At 45.2% G+C, this 14,706-nt stretch overlaps 2 non-coding genes across 2 annotated transcripts; both read right to left on the reverse strand.

Moving 5' to 3' along the window:
* Window positions 1-11,320: 11,320 nt before the first annotated feature.
* TRNAW-CCA (transfer RNA tryptophan (anticodon CCA)) lies at window positions 11,321-11,392 on the reverse strand. Its single transcript has one exon. It is a non-coding gene; the product is annotated as a tRNA-Trp (tRNA).
* A 278-nt stretch (window positions 11,393-11,670) lies between these two features.
* Window positions 11,671-11,742, reverse strand: TRNAW-CCA (transfer RNA tryptophan (anticodon CCA)). The gene has a single exon. It is a non-coding gene; the product is annotated as a tRNA-Trp (tRNA).
* Window positions 11,743-14,706: the final 2,964 nt, after the last annotated feature.

Consider the following 14,706-nt stretch of genomic DNA (forward strand, 5'->3'; position numbering starts at 1 on the left):
TAAGTCGGGAAGTAGAATTATGAAATTAACTTGTAGAAATGCTCTAATAATCGGATGTGAACAATCACGAAAAAAGAAGAAACGGGCAACTAACTGCCTTACATACAGATGCACTAAGCCGAGACCCCTGCACAAACAGGTCTGAATAGGTTATCACGTCGAAACGGTTCAAAATCGGATGACCAAATAAACGTCGCAAATATTCGGTGAAAACGCTGGATGTAATGCCCAGCACAGTGGAGGACCTGAAGCACATAATAAAGCTTTGTCGCAAAAACATGTTGCAGGAGCCCGACCGAATATTGAAAGCCGATAGGGGACAAATGTATTAGCATAACGCCGGACTACTGGAACGCGCTCTTTCCAGTAATTTGAACTTGACTTAAATGCATGCAGTGGAACGCCTAGTTATTTAGGGGGCACACATGACCATTCAACCCCTGCATATAGGTGTGGTGTTGAGCCCCACGAACCAAACCAAAGGCCGGCATCTTGGAGTGATTCATCTGAGCACCATAAACAACGCCAAATTCTTCTATGCTGGATATAACATTTTCTATGCTTGGTTTGTCAGTGCAGAAAAACGCAAGATCAGCCGCTTATGCAAGCACTTTAACCTCATTTCCAAGGAGAGGGAAGCCAAGGATGCTACTGTTATGTAAAACACTCTTTTCCCAATAAAAAGGTATTTAAAAAAAGAACTCGGTGGCGTAAAACTGTTTTTGCGCCACTGAGATTCGCCACCGAGTTCTTTTTTTAAAATACGCTTTTATTGAGACAAGCACGATACATTGTTAAAAGCACCCGGGCTGCTTCAGCCGGTAACAAGTTAAAATAACTTGAGTTGAATCAATTCATCACGCACACTCATCCATGCTGGTGGGTCTTTCTGCGCCCGGTACACATTACGTATATAACATACACTTTCTACAAAGTTTTCCCTTGTAGAACGGACGGTTACATCTGCATTGCGGACCGCCATTCGAGATTTCCATAAACTATGGAGGCCGAGGAGCATAATCATCTCGTAAGGGACACCTATGTCATCTCTGTCTGTTGGTAAATAGCGAATTCCAATCGGTGTTAAGGGTAGGTCCTTTTTTAGTATAGGCTGCAAGACATCCCAATAGAAGAACGGGTCCCAACATTCAATGAACACATGCTCAACGGTTTCTGGCTTTTTGCACAGCAAGCAGTAAGTTGTTCATGGCACAAAAAATTCCTTTGTCAGGCAGGAACCTCTGATCTCACACCAAGAATTCAGTGCCCCATAGCAGGAACAACACGCATCTAGATGTGCCAGGTAATGTAACTCGTAAGAAATGTTATGCTAACTCTTCTTTACCTACTAAGAGAGCAAACAGTATTTCTGTCATCGAACCTTCTTTTAAACACTATTTCACGGCAGTGGCAAAAGGCATTTCGAGTCAACTGGAAGTCTAACCTAGTACAGTGGCGATGAAAGAGCTCCTGAGCCTGCCATGTGCCAAGGCGTAAATGCGCTTCACTGCAATGTACGAGTAAACAAGCGGAAGGCTGGAAGCTTGAACAATCTGTTTCCAGTGACGTTTGGGTGGTTAGGTTGGAATACCAAGCAAGCACTCTGCCCTTAGCTTCATCTACTAGATTTCCTCTCAAAGGTATAACCAGCAAACAATGTCTGCAACTTAAGCCAGGAGTACAATCACAGCATGTTCTGAAGACTTCGATCATCACATTGTCTTTTTAATCATGCCAGTCACCTCAACATCAAATCAAAGCAATATATGTGGCAGCTTATGGAACCCTCACACATACAAAACACACCGAGAAATGCAAGCCAGTCAGTCTAAAGACAGCCTATCATCAGCATATTGTTCATGGCCTTCAAAGTGCCACCAAGTTTACTCCCTCACCACCCTATGAACATGCAGTGTTCGCACCCCAACTCGGGTTACACAAAATGTGGCGGCTCTTTAAACGAAATAGGAGCACTGCACCAAGAAAGGCAAAAGTTCGTCTCTAGCTCCCATTATGTCAACTGAAGAATGTGCAAAGTCGGACCAGAAATATGTATTTCTGAAAATATGTATTCTGTATAGAAATATGAGTGATATCTAGGAATCTAGGAAGATAGTGGTACCAGTGCAGTAAGCAGTCTGCCCCTTGTGCATCATGAAGGGCCAATGCTCTCGAATTTTCAAACCTTTTATCATGCCAAAACATGCTCACCCGATCAATTATGAATTGTGAAAGGCTACGCACTCTATAGTGAAACACTTCCATGCAAAAAAGTAAACAGAAGCCAAATGCGGAATGTGATGTGGCTGTTCAAACAACGTCTGTAAGTTCATGTGGCAGCCAAGCAATTCATAAATGTGGTAGCCATTCATAATCTAGATCCAGACACAACACTAATTCCATGTCAACCTCTACAGTTGCTTCTACAAAACATGCATAAATTTAAACAAAAACACCACAACTGAATGATACTTTAAGAAGCAAAGGCTTGTTTTGCTTGGAATTCTGCATGCACTCTTCATTTTGAAACCTGCATGAATTTCATATTCCCACATCTGTGATGAATCAGTGCTATACTGAGTACGGAAAAAACTGCACACATTTTGATTCACATTTCATATCAGAGCGGATGCCAATGGGGCATCTCAGCCCTAAGTCAGATTTTTTTCGCTTCATTTGCAGATAGTTAGACAAGAAAATCAATAATATTGGTACTGTTGAATGCACAATTACCTTTACACCTTACGACATTTCTGGACTGAAGGTCTGAGTTTGGTGTCCGTCATTTATATGCGCTTAGTAGTTTTTGGGGATTACTTCAGTCACGACCAAAGTATGAAAAAGAAAATATCAAGCCCAATACAGGCGAAAAAATTCAAAATAGCTCAAAACTTTTTTTTTTTCCTTCTGCTACCCAAGGCTCGACAATGGAGTTTAAGTACGGTTGCTGCTGAATCATACTGCCGTCGCATGTTCGCCGGCTCCATATCTCGTCATCCGCAATATTTATGGAACATAAGAATAATGATCTAGCCCTGTTGTAACGCAGGTAGGTTTTACCACTTATTCAATCCGTGTAGTTGCAACTGCACAAGCGCCGGATCTTCAACTGCAGCGCAACATAAGGCCGAGGTCGAGGCACTTGGAACTGGCCCATTCTAAATTCTTGCCGAAGGCTGAATTGCCGTAGGCTCCAGCATCGTGCACCCCGCAATGGTCTTACGAGTGATGATTTGTACGGCATATTCTACTCTGACCGTGCAGCCCCTGGCACTGTCTCTTTTCCAAGACACTGCAAACGCATTCACCCTTCCCTCGTCAAAAGCAAACAACCGTATGTTATAATGGCATGCGCGTCTTGATGTTTACGAACTAGCGCTGTGTTGGCATGCATCATCAGTTCTGCGCAAAGTTTTTAAGAGAATGTACAGGAAAGATGGTAAGTGGATGCAGCTAGCACAGAACCGGGTTAAGTGGAGAAATATGGGAATTGCCTTCGCCCTGCAGTGGGTATAATCAGGCTGATGATGATGATGATGACGATGACAGGAAAGATGGAAATTAACGTACCTCCGAGATGTCAAATGTATGCCGGGTGGTGGCTGTTCTCCAATAGTCCCGCCGTCAGCGTAGAGTTTGCAGTGAAAGCGCACAAAGGAAACGCACTACCTGTCGGGCACGCCAGCACACTTTTTGCACAGGTATACACACAACCTGACCACATCGCACGAGCTATTTTGTTGCGTTCTGTGCCTCGTATATCTCGAAAGAATGAAGCCGCCAGCAGCAAGGCCCCCAGCAGCACAGAGAAAAAGGCGCGACGCCACCAACTCATAATGGCTATGGCTAGCACTTCGATCCGCTTCGGCTGCTTCGTCTGGTTTCGACTTGTTTCGGTTTCGGAAGTCGCTGACTTAACGGCTTTGCTGCTCGCCGAACAGTGGCAAGCACGATGTCGGGCGTCTACGCGCTAGCGCTGCATGCTTGTCGTGTACGCGCGCCTGTAGTTTGTACGTTCAGAAATTTAGTAGTGCTAGCGAAAGACCACCGTGAGTTTCGCTTCTTTTCTCGCGATTCTGGACAAACTAACTCGTGCTTGTCATAGACGTAAGGTTGACCGCGGTCTGTGGTTCGGCGAATCGGAGCTTTGGCCCAAATTCATTGCCAAGTTGCTGGCGAAAACTCCTGTTCATAAACAGCTACAGTGGCGATTGTTTGTTTGTTCATCATCATCATCATCATCATCATCATCATCATCATCATCATCATCATCATCATCATCATCATCATCGTCATCATCATCAGCCTGATTATACCCACTGCAGGGCGAAGGCCTCTCCCATATCTCTCCACTTAACCCGGTTCTGTGCTAGCTGCATCCACTTGACCCCTGCGAACTTCTTAATCTCATCCGCCCACCTAACTTTCTGCCGCCCCCTGCTACGCTTTCCTTCCCTTGGAATCCAGTTTGTTACCCTCAGCGACCATCGGTTATCCTCTCTTCGCACTACATGTCCTGCCCATGTCCATTTCTTCTTCTTAATTTCCACTAGAATGTCGTTAACTTGAGTTATTTCTCTGACCCACTCTGCACGCTTTCTATCTCTTAATGTTACCCCTACCATTTTTCGTTCCATAGCCCTCTGGGTTGTCCTCAACTTAAGTAGAACTCTCTTGGTTAGCCTCCACGTTTCAGCCCCATAGGTGAGTACAGGCAAGATGCAACTGTTGTATACTTTCCTCTTGAGCGATACCGGTAAGCCGCTAGTCATAATCTGCGAGTGCTTGCCAAATGCGCTCCATCCCAATCTTATTCTTCTTGTTATTTCCTTTTCATGATCCGGATCTGCGGTTACTACCTGTCCTAAGTAGATATATTCGTCTACTACTTCCAGTATTTTGCTACCTAATGTAAACTCCTGTTCCTTCCCGAGGCTGTTGAACATTACCTTAGTCTTCTGCATATTGATTTTCAAGCCTACCTTTCTACTTTTCCTGTCTAGGTCATCAATCATTATTTTCAGTTCATCTCCCGAGTTGCTTAGCAAGGCAATGTCATCAGCAAATCGCAGATTACTGAGGTATTCTCCATCTACCCTTATCCCTAACTGCTCCCATTCCAAGTCTCTGAATACTTCCTCTAAACAAGCTGTGAATAGTACTGGGGAGATTGTGTCTCCTTGCCTAACACCTTTCTTTATGGGAATTTTGTTGCTTTCTTTATGTAGAACTATGGTTGCTGTGCAGCCACTATATATATCTTCCAGCACTTTCACGTACGGCTCGTCTACCCCCTGATTTCGTAATGCCTGCATCACCGCCGAGGTTTCAACTGAGTCAAATGCTTTTTCGTAATCAATGAATGCTATGTATAAGGGCTGGTTATATTCCGAGCATTTTTCTATCACCTGATTGATGGTATGGATATGATCGATAGTAGAGTACCGTTTCCGAAACCCTGCTTGATCCTTTGCTTGATTGCAGTCTAAGGTTGTCCTGATTCTATTAGCGATTACCTTAGTAAATACCTTATACGTAACAGACAGTAAGCTGATTGGTCTGTAATTTTTAAGGTCCTTAGAGTCCCCTTTCTTGTGAATGAGGATAATGTTTGCATTCTTCCATGCTTCCGGTACCGTCGATGACACCAGGCACTGCGTATACAGGGTGGCCAGTTTTTCTAGCACGATATCCCCCCCGTCTTTCAGCAAATCTGTAGTTATCTGATCCTCTCCAGCTGATTTCCCCCTTTTCATAGTTTCTAGTGCTTTCTTGACCTCGTCCTTCGTCACTGGTGGAACGTCTGACTGTTTTTCCCTACCGCCAATCTCATTACGGTCCTGACTACTTTGGCTACAGTAGAGATCTGTATAGAACTCCTCGGCTACTTTGACTATCTTGTCCATATTAGTGATGACGTTGCCCACCTTGTCCCTTATCGCATACATCTGGTTTTTGCCTATGCCCAATTTCTTCTTTACCGCTTTAAGGCTTCCCCCGTTCTTTACAGCATGCTCAATTTTCTCCATGTTATACTTCCTTATATCGGCCACTTTGCGCTTATTGATTAGCTTTGATATCTCGGCCAATTCGATCTGGTCTGTTGGATTGGAAGCTTTCATGCTCTGCCGTTTCTTAATCAAATCTTTCGTCTCCTTAGACAGCTTACCGGTATCCTCTCTGACTATCCTACCGCCTACTTCTACCGCGCACTCAGTAATGATCTCTCTGAAATTATTGTTCCTTGCCTCTAGGGTAATGTCGCCATCCTCAGTTAGAGCTGAATACCTATTATGTAGCGAGATCCTGAACTCTTCTGCCCTCCCCATCACCGCTAATTCATTGATGGGTTTCTTTCTTACTAATCTATTGCGTTCCTTCGTCAGATTTAGGCTAATTCGGGACCTCACCATCCTGTGGTCACTACATCGAACTTTCCCGGTTACCTCTACATCCTGCACAATGGCGGGGGTTGAACACATTATGAAGTCGATTTCATTTTTAGTCTCTCCGTTAGGACTTTTCCATGTCCATTTTCGGTTCTTCCGTTTGCTTCCGTTTGCTGTTTGTTCATATTGGAAGACTATACGGCCTTTTACAGATCAAGTGATTTGTTTGGAAACAGATGATGCTGAATTGTGCTCGCCCATAAAGAACAGTGGGATAGCCCGGCTCGCCCGCTTTTCCTTTATGGGCGCAACATCTGTGACTGTCAGCTCAAACTGGTCACCTGAGAGCGATCGTTTCTTGTGTGATATGCGCCTCACTACTTCAGTGTTTAACTCTTGAATGGTGACGAAATTTTTTAATGCCTGTAGCTTTAGCAAAAGCAAGGACAGTTTTGTGAAAGCCTAAGCTTTCAGCCAGGAAAGATATGCGATATGCAAAAATAGCTTACCGGTTAAGTTTCAAGTGAAGGCAGTGTAGGATGTTTGCTTTACTTCAATTAAGAAACTGACCATACAAAACATTTCAACTTATCTCTGCGGTCTACAGCATAACGTAAAGGAGCTAAAGCAACCAAGCTGCTCTTTCCATGCAGCATAATAATTATGCACTGCTGGTGGAAACTGCACAACATATATTCGTGGAGTTGCACGTGCAGCTTTCCTCAATGCATCTCGCGTGACGCAGCATCTCGCATCTCGAGTGACGTCACTGAAAAATATGCCATCTAAAAGACATTTCCTTGCAATATGATGATTCAGCATATATGTGTATAGTATGCGTAGCTTCAATATGCAACTCATACTGTTGGTATCACCTCTCATAAAGTACTAGGATTTGTGTATCTCTTCAATTAGTCTAAGATCACGGATTCAATCCTTTCTTTTTTTCTTTTTATTTGACAATGAGACGGACAACATTTGCAAGTGTCATTATGCAGCAGAAAGCTTCAATTCAAAGTAGTGCAGTTCAGCAAATGTTTGTTATAGTCTCATGAAACTTAAAAATGGTGTATATAGATGTAGATGTGCAAGTCAAAACTCAAAAGGCGGTAGCAGTTGTTTTGCTCATCCTATCCCTTTGATGAAAAAGAGAGTCAGGCTGGTTGGTTATAATGAGTCAATTGAGTGAACAGTGCTCTAAAATAGTAAGGGAGATAAAGAAGCAGAATTGTTGTCATCTTCTCTCCCATCGCATCTGTTAGTGCTGTTCAGTCGTTTGAGAATTGTCTTTCTGTGGTCTTTACAAGTGAATATGAGCTCGTGAAGTCCAGTACTGGAGTTGGCTTTCACATTTCTGCTATCACATTTACTTTTCCTTCTACAGATGAAACTCCAAGCCAGTTCTTCATACAAACTCGTGATGCCTGATGATGGTAATAGTGTGCAGTTATAGTGCGTTGCCTCCATTCATATGCAAAACACATTGTAAGGGGGATTTTTATCGTCAGTTTGACTGTCATCTGCTTGGCAGGCAACAAATCAACGTTGTGCACACAGCCCTTGTCGTGTATCTATGGCAGCGTCCAACTTTCAGAAACAAATGGTTGAAAGAGAACCAAATGATGCTATTAGATCTAGTTATAACTCGCTTTTGACATTGTTTTACAGTGAGCTCGATATGTCGAGTAGTTGTTTCTCAGCGTGCATGTTGTCATATAAAGATTTCTGCATAATGAAATGAAGCAAGCACTTTTCTACTAATGTTGAAAATATGCTGCAAGCCAAGACCAAAATTGTGAAATATGAAAAAGTGTACCTGTCCCAAATAATCATGAAGTAATCATTAGATGAAAGCTCTAACTTTGACCTCTTTCATTTTGGAAGGACCTACACAGTCTCAACGACTAATTTTTTAGCATGCAAGCATGCACATGGCCACACAGTTTGCATGCTCTCGCAGAGCATCTGTTCACGCACTGGCTGCATGTGCTTCTACAAGCTCGCACAAATATGTGACCAGCTCATTCTCATTCAATCTTGTACAGTGGTTGTGCGTGCTTCTGTGAGCTCGCTCATGGGCACATTCAATCTCACAAGAACTTGTACAATCTCATTCATTCCTGCACAGTGGCTCTACGTGCTCTCATAAATCCACGTTTAATCTCCCAAGAATTCACATATTCTTATACATTCTCATTCACTCTCACACTTTCTTGTACAGCTCACGTACAGTGTTTTTGAGTAGCGTACCGAATAACACTGCTTCTTTCTATTGCTTTTAACTTCACCTGCTCTTTAAATCTTTCCCACTTATCTGCATAGCTTTCTTCACGCCCGTTAAGCAAACAGTCCAAATTGTTCGTGATTGCCGTAACAAACTCTTCATCCTCCAAAATTTTCTCGTTCAGTTTCCATAGATACCAGTTGAAAACAGATTTCTTAACCTTCATTCTAAAAGTCGCACTAACGAGGCAATGATCACTAAACGAAATAGGCTTTACATTATAGTCGGTACAAATTAGAACGAGATCAATAGATGCATACAGCCTGTCTAGTCTCGCATGAATATCGCGTTGAAAGTGCGTGTATTCGAGACGGGTTCCACGAGAAAACACATTTCCAATGCCTTACAAGCAATAGTAAGGCACAAATACATTCAACAGTTCAGCGCTCTTATCTTTCACTGATTTATTCTTCACTCGATCAGTAGCATCACACACACAGTTAAAATCGCCCAATACAAGCAACATTTTGTCACATTTAGAGTATGGCTCGATCGAATAAAAGAAGTTTTGACGATCACTTTCAACATTGGGAGCGCACATACAAGCAGCACGCGAAAATAAATTTGAGAACGAAAAGTCAACAACCGAGAGTCGTCCACTTTCGCATGCAAATACGCAGTGTACGCTTATACCCAAAGTATTGCAAACAAAAAGAAGGCACCCGCCTGATGCCCCCACAGAGTGACAAACACGCACATCAAAGTTAGCACGAAAAACAGACACCATACGGTCTGCATGGTCCTGAGATTCTATCTTCGACTCTTGCACGGCTAATACGTCGATTTCATTACCTAGCGGCAGGCGATTCAACTGACACTGCCGCCTTGGCGCACCAAGCCCTCTAACATTCAAGGTTGTTACATGTAATGGGAGATCTAGCTTAATTGCCATGCGTCTAGGGAAAACGGCGACCGATTCATGAGGTGCCTACCTCAATCGTCCATGTGGCTTTGCTTGTCCGAGGTTGCGAAGCGTACGCGCTCGTATCCGGCCTCCCAACGGGATGTCTGAAGGCGTACTGAAGCGTGCCTGAACACCGCACTTGCCACCTTCCATAAACACAGTCAATGAGCCACAGTCGAAAACAGGCTATAATGGCTGACGCACAACCTGCACTCACATGCATCAGGTCACGTCCAAACTACGGAGGTGGTTTCCCCGCCTGCCGCGTCTCGGACGAAAACTTCGGCCGAGGCTTCAACATCGAACATCGAACCCCCGGTGCTTTCGATGGCGGCTCGCCACTGCCACCACCAGGCTGGAGATGCTCACCGACGCTCTCATCATGGGGCCGCTTAGGCCGCTTACTCCTTCGTTGAACTCCATAACGTCGGGGTTGAGGGACTCCGCGCTGCCTTGGCTTTCGAGCACAGGTTCTCTGGCGTCCGCCACGCTATTACTAGCGTCTGGTTGAGAACCGTTCTATACTGGTGCAGAATCCACTGCCGCAGCATCAATGGATGTCCTCCGCTTTGTCAAAGGTGTCAACACAGGACCATCATTCCTTGCCGGTTGCCCGATTGTTTTGGCTGCCTCTTCCGCGTCCGCCTCATCCATCAGATGCTCGGAAGAATCTTCGCTGTTCCCAGGACCAGCGATACTCGCGTAGCTGCGAGAAGACTCCCCTTCTTCGTGGCCAAAACGACGGCATGTACCACAGCGCGAAACTTTACACTCTTGGAAAATGTGGCCGGTACTTCGACACCAGAGACATAACGGAGGCCTTCCAGGTACTACGACGAGCACCAACTGACCATCGACGTTCAGCTGGTGCGGCAAGATGTCCAGTTTGACCCCAGCTTTCAGCTTCAATGTGACAATCCTGGTAGTCGAACCCTTATCAAATATGCCATGCACGCGCCAGCGCTCCATGGCCACTTCGGAAACCTTTCCGTACCGCGCGAAGGCCACACGCCACGCACATCTCATCCGGAAAGTTGTGTGGAACTTCAGCCTCACATCCTGTTTTGCCGGATCAATAACGAGGCAACGACGTTGCTTCCCACAAAACTCACCCACAACTGCAATCTTTTTCACAGCATCAGCGTCTTTCAGGGTGATGGCCCAGACGTGGCTCATGCGATACGCCCCCATGGCGATAATGCAGTCAGGGAGCAGAGAATTTTGAGCAAACGCGTCACAGAAATCTTCCACCCGGTACGGGCGGGCCCTGATATCCGCGTGCCCAAAAATGTGTTTGACACAAACGCCCTGTTGGAAGACTTGGCAGAACAACCTGGTATTCATTATCCTGTTCCACAGCCCTGTTGCAACGGCCAGACATGGCCGCTGAACCCGCTCCTGCGGTGCCCGTCATTACACGTGCGTACGCTGTGGCGGCCGGAGGTGGAATCGCTGCTCCACCGAGTCTTCTTTTTTCAGGCAGTGCGCTGTACACATTTCTCAAGCGCAGAACGCCCTCAGTGAAATGTTCGCGAACCGGACGAACACCGACGTAAGCGTGTTAACTGCATTCGGGTTTTCTACACAGCGTGGAGGCCCAGGAGCATAATAATTTGCGCCACCGAGTTTGGCTTTTTGCCTACCTCTGCGGAGTAGGTGTCAGGTCCCCGTATAGCACTCCGATTTTATATGCCGCATCTGAGGCAAAATGTAGAGCGCAGAAAGGATGACGCAAGGAAGAAGTGACCCGGACGTGATTCGAACACGCAACCTTCTGATCTGGAGTCAGACGCGCTACCGTTGCGCCACCGAGCCTCTTTTCCAGGCAGTGCGCTGTACACATTTCTCAAGCGCAGAACGCCCTTAGTGAAAAGTTAGCGAACCGGGCGAACACCGACGTAAGCGTGTCCGAACTGCATTCGAGTTTTTTACACAGCGTGGAGGCCCAGGAGCATAATAATTTGTGCCACCGAGTTTGGCTTTTTGCCTACCTTTGCGGAGTAGGTGTGAGGTCCCCGCATAGCACTCCGATTTTACGATATGCCGCATCTGAGGTAAAATGTAGACCGCAGAAAGGATGACACAAAAAGAAGTGACCCGGACGTGATTCGAACACGCAACCTCCTGATCTGGAGTCAAACGCGCTACCGTGGCGCCACCGAGTCTTTCTTTTTTCTTCTTTATTGCCTGGCTTTGACACAAATACACAGCACTGGAACTCAAAACAACAGGAAAAAAAGGAATAATATATGTACACAAAGGTAGCTAGCGTTGCCTAACACCCACTGAGGGGCAGGCATTGTCATGTTAAAATTCCTTGAGCACCGTCAAAGGTTCCAGCTTTGACAGCCACTCGGGAGCACATGGTTGCAATTTAAGCACGTCGAGCCATCGCTGCACACTTTCACGGAAATACATGCGGGCTGGCCGTGCATCTGGATCGCAGTGATAACCAGCCATTCGTGCGCGCCATATACTGTGGAGGCACATTAACATAACCTGGTCTAACGGCATATCATCGTGGTTATCCAATGGCAAATACCTAATGCCATGGGAATCAAGTGGCAACTGTTTTGTTTATTGTCCTTTGCAGAACATCCCACAAATATACCCCCTCCCAGCAATGCAAAAACACGTGATCTATTGTCTCTGGCTGTTTGCAGATGAGACATTGGGCCCCCCACGGTAGGAACATACCCTTCTCCTCCATAAATGATTTTACACTCAAAGTACCGGTATGTAGCATAAAGAAAAACGTTTTAGCTCCCGGGGCAACTTGCATTTTCTTTACGCGTTTTAATACATTACTTCCTGTGCCTCCATAGTATAAAGCTCGGTACAAGGGCACCGGGAACACCACTTCACAAACATCCTTGTATAATGTTCTCCTGTTAACATTACTTAAATACTCTTTCGAAAAGCGTGCACTTAAGAATTTCACGCTCAAAACAATTCCCCTAAAGAATCCAAAGAGATAACCAGGCATACATTGAGTATAAACTACGAAATCAGGCAACGCTCGACCAAGTCTTTGTTGACACACTGTGCGCAGGAATGGATCGCTGGCATCCCTAAAAAACAAACCGGTTGACAATCTGTCGCACAAACAAATGACCCAGACCAAGCCCCCCATGCTTCACCTGCCGGAACAAATTTGTCCGACTGCACCTCTCCCAACTCGAGGCCCAAACAAACACCGCAAAAACTCGATGCAATTTTTGCACATTTACACGGGAGCAATGCAACACTTGCATTACATACCATAGCTTACTAATTAAAAACAGGTTGCAAACTGCGGCTCTTGCAAATATTGATAATTGAGCGCTTTTCCATTTCTCCGCTTTTTCACGGATTTCTTTGACCTTCTCTAGCCAGTATGGCGCACTTTCCTTGTAAAATTTCAAGGGCACACCCAAGTACTTTGCAGGCGTTGTAACCCACGACACATTAGCGAAAGTGTCGGGGGTCAGCTGCCATTCACCGTGCCAAAATCCCAAGCACTTACCCCAGTTAACTTTACTCCCTGTGACTTTGCTAAAATGTTTTACCACATCCACTGTCCTCTTTATACTCTCTTTATTCACACAAAAAACCGCAACATCATCTGCGTAAGCCAGCAATTTGACTTCTGACTCCTGCAGTCGAAAACCATCAATGTCATTGTTTTGTAGGGTGCTTAAACACAATGTTTCAATATAAATGCCGAACAAAAGAGGGCTGAGGGGGCAACCTTGGCGCACCGAACGTCGTACGTTGATGGGGGCCCCCAGTGACTTATTGACAATTAATCTCGTAGTGCAGTTACGGTACGCCAAGGCCACTCCCTCTCGAATAACAGAGCCGACATTAACATAGTCTAATATACTGAACAGAATAGTATGTGCCACACAATCAAAAGCTTTCTCCAAGTCCAACTGCAGTAACGCAACACATGCATGAGTTGCATCGCAGCATTCGAGCACACTCCGCGCTTTGTGAATGTTCTGAAAGATAGATCGCCCTTTGATACCGCACGTTTGGTGAGGGCCCACTAGTTCGCATATAACCGTTTGTAGTCTGCCAGCAAGCACCTTCATATAAATCTTGTAATCAACGTTTGTCAGAGCAACGGGCCTGTAAGACGACAACTGCCTAAGCTTATCTGGTTGGTCAGTTTTCGGAATAAGTACTGTGTGCGACGATCCGAAAGACGCAGGCAGTGCCTTCAGTTCATACGCTTCATTAAATAAGGCACACAACAAAGGAGATAGCTGTTCCTTGAACGCTTTATAAAAAGCCGCACTCAGGCCATCAGGCCCGGGTGATTTCCCTGGGTTTAAATTTTCTATTGCCTGCTGCACTTCTTTTTCGCTTATTGGCCGCTCCAGTCTTTCTTTTTGTTCCTCGTCAATTTTTGGCATCGCGTCAAGAAAGGATTCTTTAAAACGGTCGAAATAAACCTCTCGGGACGAAAATAGATCTTCATAATACTCCCGGAAAGCTTTAGCGATTCCTTCGTTATCGGTTTCTGTGCGTCCTGCCCAATCTACCTCTGCCACGTGATTTCGCCTTGCATTTGCTTTTTCTATTCCCAACGATCTTTTTGTCGGCGTCTCATCCATGGCCAATTTTTCCGCTCTTGCACGCACTAACGCTCCTTGGTATCTGTCTTCTTCTATCAAGTTAATTTGTTCTTTTATTTTTCGAATATCCTCTATCCATCTGCAGGGTGCCTTACATTCCTGTTCGTGTAGTTTTGCAAGCAAAGCCTTAAGCTGGGTTTCTGTAATTTTCTTCTCGTACACCAGGCAACTTGATCGGTCAATGGCTTTAATTTTAATCTGTTCCTTGCACAACTCCCATTGTTTCCAGATTTCGAGCAAAGTCCCTGGCCTCACTTTAATCAATTCATTCAATACCACGCGTCTAAAAGCATCATCATTAAGCAATTTATTGTTCAATTTCCATAACTCCCAGCTAAATGCATTGCTTCGTTTTTTGGTGCCGAATAAGCATTGCACCAAACAGTGATCCGTGAATGTCATAGGCACAACTCGGTATTCATTGCATGAATGAATCAAATCCAGCGACGCGTAAATTCTGTCCAGACGCGCGTGGCTAGAACCTTGGAAGTGCGTGTACTGAACGGC

This window comes from Amblyomma maculatum, chromosome 7, assembly GCF_055883805.1.
Source record: "Amblyomma maculatum isolate TAMU_Amacu chromosome 7, ASM5588380v1, whole genome shotgun sequence".
NCBI lineage: Eukaryota > Metazoa > Arthropoda > Arachnida > Ixodida > Ixodidae > Amblyomma > Amblyomma maculatum.